General features: G+C 37.1%; 1 pseudogene; it reads right to left on the bottom strand.

Moving 5' to 3' along the window:
• Positions 1 to 3,960: 3,960 nt before the first annotated feature.
• LOC129509709 (tropomyosin alpha-3 chain-like) lies at positions 3,961 to 4,705 on the bottom strand (annotated as a pseudogene).
• Positions 4,706 to 8,844: the final 4,139 nt, after the last annotated feature.

Genomic DNA, 8,844 nt, shown 5'->3' on the forward strand with positions numbered 1-8,844 from the left:
CTTTTACAGGAAAAACAACAACAAACAAACAAACAAACAACTAGAGAATCTCCTTCCCTTTTTTCTACATTTTCCAATAATATTTAACTCCTTCTGTTTAAAATCATATGTATGACTCTTAAAAGGTGTTCTACAAATACGATTTTTTTTCTGTATGTTCAACCAAAGAAAGAATTGAGGTCTGATGAATGACACGTGAAAAGGGAGGGATAGTTAATACAACTAAAGAAAGATTTTTTACCGACCTATTCAACAAGTTCAAATATTTTCAAATATTTTAATTAAAACTACATCGGTAAAGGAATGCTATAAATTCTCTGATGGCTGCCACTTGAGACAATTGTCTTTGAAACATTCCTTAACTAGTATGTTTGTCTGAGTAAGAACTGTATATCTGCCTTACGTATAAGACAGAGTCATTTTCTCTTTTTTATAAAAAATATTTTATACTTCTTTTATATCATCCAACCACCTTCTACAGAAGGAATAACATATGGCTGTACTTTGACTAAAAGCATTATTACCAGCCTAAAATTGTCTATGTTAAACTTTTAGCAGAATACATACACAAGACATGTTGACAGTTATATAGCAAGTCACTTTCAAGTTACTTAATTCAAAACCACCCTCATTTAAAAAAAGGAGCAAAGAGAAATCAAGCAAGACTAAATTATTTTCTTCAGCTTCTTATTCACACAGCCAGTATGTACACAGAGCTAATTTCCACTCTAATTCTCCTTCCTTTCATTTGCTTTCATTTACTTGGTCAGGAAATATTTATTGAGAAGTTCCTACATGCAAGAACTGTCACAGGTGTGGATTCTTCTTCTACTCTGATAGAGGTAGAGAACTGATAAATGAATAATTTATTTCCTATAGTGACAGATTCATTGAGGAAAATTTCATAAGAGGAAAAATGCATTGTACTAATGTGAAAGAGCATAATGAAGAGCCCACGCTGGGGGTCTAGTTTATAGTGGGCGTTAGGGGAAACCTCTCTTGCAATCTTCTGAGTTGAGATCAAGAGCCAAAAATTAATCACCCTTGTGAAGATTTGGGAAAGAATATTCCATGCAGGTGATACAGACACCCACAGTTCAAGGAACACAAGTAGAGTGAATGTAGCTAGAGTGTACTGAGCAATTATGTGGTCTCAGGTAGTGAAGAAGCTGACTGTGGAGACTTTTGGGTACCTCCAAAAGGAGTGTGGACCTCTTTGAAGAGCCCTGTTGTTTCCGATTTAGGGACTGAGTACAGAGTGAAAAAAAGCAAAAGCCGAAAGAAAAATTAGAAGGCTATGATTGTGTCCTTAATGAGACAATAAACTTCTTTTAGAAATGTAAACCTCTATTAAAACTAAATAATAGGGGATCCCTGAGTTTAGCACCTGCCTTCGGCCCAGGGCGTGATCCTGGGGTCCTAGGATCAAGTCCCGCATCAGGCTCCCTTCATGGAGCCTGCTTCTCCCTCTGCCTGTGTCTCTGCCTCTCTCTCTCTCTCTCTCTCTCTCTCTCACTGTGTGTGTCTCTCATGGATAAATAAAATCTTTAAAAAAAATTAAAAATATAGAATTGAAGAAACTAAAAATATTTTCTCAAAAAAGGTTGTCTTTGAGTGTTTTCTTAAGTTGCACATTACTAAGTACTATGTTCTGAATATCTGAACAAGTCATGGCAAGTAAATCAGAGAAGCTTTATTATAATTTACAAATCTGAGAAAAAAAAAAACCCTAAATGCTGCTGTTTATAGTGAAGAAGATATGTATGCTCAGAACATATTTATATCCATTTAGAGTAAAGTAGAATTAATTTAAATGTTATATGTCACATTCATGTTTAATTTCAAGCTGTATCTCAAGTATCATATATGTAATTTGGGATTATTACTTACTTTGCACATTTAACTTTCATTTTTAGGATACTAAAAAGGTAGCATCGTGTTTACATTTAGAGACATTGCTAACAACATTTGCAGAAGGCAGTGTGGTTTACCATGCTAGCTAAAATAATATGTAATTATTTGCTTCTAGCATCATGGATCTCTGTGCTTTAAAAGTTATGCTATTTTGTATCATGGTTACTATGATATAAACTATAGATCTTCAGAAGTGAAAATGTTGAAACAAAATTCACAAAAAATCGAGAATTTGTTGGCTCATGTGAAATATTTTTTAAATCCATCTCGTTTTATTTATTTATTTATTTATTATTTATTTATTTATTTATTTATTTATTTATAATCCATCTCATTTTTAAATGTATTTTTTCCCTTTTTGAGTAACATCGCTTTTAGTTTCAAATTTACAGGTACACTAAATTGTAAAATTTCAGAGCTTCAAATAACAATCAAAGCAAAAGTTACTTTCGGACTTCAGAAAACATATTCAATTAAAGAACACTTACTACTCAAAAATAATCTTAAATTACAATTTGATTCTGATAATAAATGTAACATGCTTATTGTAACTCATGAAAGGAACTGGGTAAGCCTCTGTTCCTTATTTTTAACTAATGATATCAGTCACTAAAACTCTAGTCAATTATAGACATAGAAGCAGAGTTCTAAATTACATGTATTTCACTTATTTAAAGGTCAAAAGAAAGTCTAAGTAATAGCTTCTCAAATGTTCCCAATATTCACCAAAAATCTAGCCCATATTTTTCCTGTATTTAGCTACCTGTAGAAAAGTAGTGTCAAAGGGAAAGTTGTTGATTTCGTCTAATACTGCCCCGATTAAATTATTACATACTATATCATAGAAATACCACCAAATATGTAGTTGGAAGAAGTCACTATATTATATTTCTGCAACTGAAAACAGTTGAATCAATTTTATCATTTCAAAAAGAAATTAGTGGGTATGTAGGAATTAGTGAGACAGCTATGATCAGGTCATGAAGTCATTAAGAATTATAAATGTATTAGTTCACCTATATGTAAATACTTTCTCCAATTATCATATAATCAAACTGGAAGAACTTTTCGTAATTTTGGATTCAACACAATGTTCCATGTTTCAGTGTCTTTTCAGACCCACTACTACTTCTTACTTTTTCTTTATATAAATGAGGTTTTTATGTAAGTATTATGAATGCTACATTATTGTTTTTATTATGCATTAGACTCTTAACTTTAATTTTCAAATTTTCATTCAGTATTTCAATCATGAATAAACATTCTGACTTAACCTTAAATAAAACTGGAGGCCCCTGGGTGGCTCAGTTGGTTAAGCAGCCGACTCTTGATTTTGGCTCAGGTCATGATCTCAGGGTCATGAGATTTGGTCTCAGATCAAGGTCTCACCATCTTAATTTTTGTTTGGTCACATGTGATGGAAAAAAAAAAAAAACATTATGTTGCTCAAAGATACCTTAAAGCTGAAATCCTTAGCCACACTTTTTTTGGCCAACTTCTGGGATCACCTTTCTAATTTGGCTGGTATTTTGGACAGAGCAACGAGGCTCCCAGAGTGGGTCTCTTTCTGGGCCCTGGCTCTCAGTAAGGCAGGGCCCTGTCCACTCCTTCCTCTGTGGAGAGGGCAGTATTCATTAGGCTGAAAAGTTCATTCCAAATGGGAGGAAGGGGTTAGACTGCTGCTTCAGAACTGTGGAATTATTTGGAATGTTTTACAAATGTGGCTACATCAACTACAATGAAAAAGGTAATTACAAAATGTGTACATCACAACATGCTTTTAAAGACACTTTGCATTGTGCTCACATTCCCTTAAACATGGTTCCCAAAGGTGCTCAGCCTCAAGCCCAACTGGAATCTCTAGGGAGAGGCAGAGACAGTTTGGTGAAAAAGACGCAGGGGTAGGGGTGGGAGAGGCAGCAAAAGGAGAAAGCAGCCTTCCAGTTAAAGATCAGCCCTCAGTTTCAAGGCCAGCTTGGGGCAGGCTGGGCCTCAGGAAGAGTCAGGGTCAGAGGGAGGAGCAGCGGCCCATGGGACTGAGGTGCTCTACATCTCATTCAGGTCAAGCAGAGTCTGGTCCGCATCCTTGGTGTACACAGGTGCTCCTCTTTGGTGCATTTCAGCTTGTCTTCCAAGTCATCAATTGTCTTCTCCAGCTTGGCTACTTATCTCTCATCAAACTCAGCACGGGTCTCTGCCTCCTTGAGTTTATCCGTGAGAATCCTTATCTCTTCCTCATATTTGTCTTCCTTTTGAGAGTACTTTTCCTCAGCAGCACTCAGACACTTCAGGTGCTGGTCCATCAGCCTGATCTGCTCATCCATCTCTCGGCAATGGGACTCTGCCAGCTCAGCTCGTTCCTCTGTACGTTCCAAGTCCCCCTCAAGGATCACCAATCTCCTAGCCACCTCCTCATACTCCTGGTCTGCCTCTTCTGCAATGTGCTTGGCCTCTTTGAGTTGGGTTTCCTGGAGTTACATCTTTTCTTCATCTTTTAAGGCTCGCTTCTCAATAACCTTCATACCTCTCTCACTCTCATCAGCAGCTTTCTCCACTTCCTCCAGCTTTTGCAGGGCAGTGGCCAGGCGCTCCTGGGCATGGTCCAGCTCCTCTTCAACCAGCTGGATCCTACGGTTCAAGGAGGCCGCCTCAGCCTCAGCCTGCTCCCGGGCCCGCCTTTCCCCCTCCACTTCCCGCTGCAGGCACTCGGCCCTCTCCTCTGCCTCATGGGCTTGCTGCTGCAGAACCAGGATCTTAGCTTCACCGCCTCGATGGGGGTGATCCCGGCCATGGTGCCCAACCAGCCCCTGCTCGCCCTCGGCTTCTCGCCTCAAGTTTTATTTTCATATATCGTATACATTTGCTTTCCTTGTTTTGTTACAAGGATGCATTAAACTTAGTAGTTGTGACACACTTTTTCTCCTTTTGCACCAATAAGATGACCTGGAGCATTGTGATCAGTTTCTCTCTCCTGTTCCTAGGAGGCCCTCTAGGTCCTCAAAGCCAGAGATTTATTCCTAAAGTAAGTCTTAACATCCCAAGGTTATCTCCATATTATTTGAAGTAGCAGACTATTTTACATAGCTGTCTCAGTGTGAGAAACGATCTCGAAACACATACGTTTTGTTGCTAAACATTGATAATTAAAGATATAGTTTGACATATGCGTTTTGTCAGATGGATTTGCATTTGTCTGAGATTTCAGATTTTCTCTCCAGAAAGCATTGTTCCAACAATAAAGTTGTTTATACATTTAGCATGACTAGTGAAAATTACACAAGATTGTCTTAATTAAAAGCTGTTATTCCACCCCCCTCCATGTATATCCTGAGGAAACATATGATCCTCAGCTATCTGAAGAGGCGTTAAGGATCTAATCACAAAAATGAAGCCAGTCATGGAAGCCTGATCAGTTCATAATGGTTCTCTAACAAGAAAACGGATTCATTCATTCATAATTGCTTCACATCACATTTGAAAATATATATGGGTAGAACTATTTTACCAAACAAAATACAACAAAATTGTACTAGAACCTGTTGAAATATATAATCATAATAATATTCCTAGAAAGCATGTGTGTGCCAACAAGGTTGTGATGTTTTAGCCAGAAGCCCTTCACACCCCTATGAATGCTCCATTATGATATGACTGGTAATAGTTTTCAGGAGTAACTCCCAGCGAGAATTGCACAGAGTATAATTAGAGTATAATTAGAAAGTACGAAACATGAAAGACCATTTTGTGTTTCAAGCAGAATTTGTGCCATAGGAAAAAAAAAAAAAGAGAGAGTTTAAGGAAGAGTAGCTATATGTGGAAAATGAAGAGAGGGAGGGTTTGGCACAGGTGGAGATAAGAGAAAAATGTGTAGGTTAAAGGTGTTATCTTACTATCATGTCATTGTTGTTGCTTGTTCCCCAAAAGGACTTGAATAAATCACCTACAAATGTTGAGACAATAGTAGGAAAAGCAGACTTAACGTGAACGTTTGAAGATACCAGTGTTTGGTAACCAAAAGGTCCATCAGGGAAGTGTGAGGGTGCGTGATACAAATATATGAAAAAAAATAGGAATAATTGAAAGTTAGTGTTCTAGAAACTTCCTGATCTTTCCTTCAATTATCTCAGAATTCTCTATTTTTTTGTGTCTTTGTCCTGAACTTCATTTCCTTTGCTTCAAGGACCATCTTGCTAGCATTCTCAACTCCCTTTTAACATTACACCTTCCTGTCAAAACAACTTCACATATTTTTATGCCGCAGCATGCAAGTATTTCAGAATTGCTGGAGAAAATCCTTTTGGTGTGACAATAAAAACCGATAAATGTCACAGTTGATTCATGGTCTTTAATGACTCTTGGATTGGAATTACTAAAAACAGTAAATTCTGTCTTGTTTCTTCTTCATGTATTTATTTCAAACTCCATCTACTTTTTTTTTCCTTCAAATTTATTTTCCTCTCTCTCCTGGTGTTGTAGATGACTTCCGCGACTTTATAAAGGAGCTAAACACTATCAAGTGGAAACACCTTGGATTATTTGTTACCTAAGCTACAGCTTTATATGCATTCTTGTCCTTCCTACTTAGCTCTTTCTGTTTCTGTGGAGCAGGTGCTTTTTATCCCTTGTCTGTTAAACTAGTTATTTTAATGGTCAAAATTCCATCCTGCGCTTCAATCTTCAGAGAATAGTTTTTATTCGTGTGTATAAATTATTACTGAACTTTAATAATATCAAACTGTCCTGCCTTAATAAATCCTTCCAATCAGCATGGATTCTTTTAAATCTGTGTTATGATGACATCATAATTTATATCTCCAACTTTGAGCTCACACATAAGCTTCCGTATAACCGGATAACTACTTCTATCTCTAGATATTTGACAATGACACTAAATCAAACATGTCAAAACACATACTTAGTTAGCATTTCTTCCCTCTGTTCCTGACCTCCAAAACTGCTCATTTTCTTCTGCTGTGACTTGCACTGCTAATGCACTTCTCTCTGTTCCTGACCTCCAAAACTTCTCATTTCCTTCTGCTGTGACTTGCACTGCTAATGCACATGCTGTGCAAGGCAGACATTTTTGTTACCTTCTCCAACTGGCCTCACTTCTTTAGTCCCCAGATTTACAATTACACTCTCCTTGGTTTCCCTGTACCTGGTCTTGTCCATTTTAATCTAGTTTCTAATGGTAGCTAGATAAATGGTTCTTTTAAAAATATATATGATTATCCTATTTTTTTAAATGAAAACCTTTCCCTAAGTTCTAGTTACTTTCATTAAAAAAAAAAAAAAAAATCCCAAGTCCTCAAGGGACAGCCTCCTTCACCATTCCAGCAGACTCGCTGCCTATCCCTCCAAACACCTTTGGCTTGTTACGTGTGCCAGCCTGCCTCTGACCTCCTTAGCCTTTCAAATGCTGTTTCTTCAACCTACTTTTCAATGTTGGCCAAATCGTCTTCATAGTTTGGTAACCCAGTTAGCTATCACGTCTTCTCTTTAGCTTTCTCTGACCACTGCCTGTCGAGATCTCCTATGGCAATGTGCACCTCTGTCCTCATAGAATTTCTTATTTTGTTCTTCTCGTAGTTCCATGTATAAAAAGACGTTTCGTGCTCATTTTCTAGTAGCCGAAGCTTCCATACCTTAGTTGAAACCATTAAAAAACAGTTTCATGAGCATGGTGAGGAAATTAAGCGTGATTCCTGCCACCTAATTTCTCTTCCTGCTGTTTTTGAAACGTATTTTCTCAATCATTCTGACTTCCACGCCTGCTGCTCATATAGCAAGTACTCTTGTACGTCAAGGCAATTTTAAACTGATTAGGGACTTTCTCTCCAGTGAATAATAAGTTAGGTCATTTTAGAGAAATAACAGTGATAAATATAAACAGAATGCATCCCCCTCAGTGAATCATTTAAGTGGTTTGCTGCTGCGTTTCTGCCTCATTCACCATGAAGGTTGCAGGGGACCTGTTGACAGCTTACACCACTAGTAATAGAAAAAATGCTTTCTTCTTTTTTCTTAAAAAGAAGTCCGTGACAAATAAATACAGCAAGTAAATCCCCTTCAAAATATATCTGATGATGACCTTAGAGGACTGTCACTGCATACAAATTGACCTACCATTTATTTTTTTAATATTATGGAGTACTTCCATATTACCAGGGCAGTGCGCTTCCTCCAATATTCTTTATCTCCAAGAGCAAAGCCTTTCATGCTTATCTAATGTTCATATCCTATCCCATGGTGTATCACTTTCCCTTAAATTGGTATAATATATCCTTCGAAAATAGTGTTTTCATATTTATAGTGATAACAACCAAGTATGAAATCTCTTTATTTAGCCACCTGGTAATGTAGAGAATCCTCATTTATCACTTAATGTTTTCCCTATCCTCTTGTTTCAAATTGATTTTTTAAAGTTTACATGTAACACGGAATGCGTTTCAGCATTTCTAGTTTGCGCAGACTGTGATTAGGCGTATTGCTTTCAAATTTATACTGACCAGTGGTTAGTTATAATATCAAATTCTACTATAAATTGCATCAGTTGAACTCACAGATGCGATTTAAAAGAGCAAATATTTTTTCTCCAGATATTTGGATGATGTCTTATTGTGTTGAAAAACGAAGGAAAAAAGTGATATGGGACTCACATGTTGAATCTGAAGCTCTAATTCTGTAATGTATATACTCTCAGGGTAATTACTGTTCCTAAAGGTCTGAAAAGCTGCAACAAATCTAAGGTTACACCGGCATAAAATATGTTCTTTTCAAAAGATAACAAGGGAACTATGGGTCCCTGACCATAGAATGGAGCTTCTGTCATCGGGCAAGGAGACTTTTGGGAAAGGGATAAAACTAGTTACAAGTGCTGGACAAAGAAGAGCCAAAAGCAAATTCTGTATCTGGAACAAGTCATTATGG

Source organism: Nyctereutes procyonoides, unplaced genomic scaffold (genome assembly GCF_905146905.1).
Source record: "Nyctereutes procyonoides isolate TBG_1078 unplaced genomic scaffold, NYPRO_anot_genome, whole genome shotgun sequence".
In the NCBI taxonomy this organism is placed as follows: domain Eukaryota; kingdom Metazoa; phylum Chordata; class Mammalia; order Carnivora; family Canidae; genus Nyctereutes; species Nyctereutes procyonoides.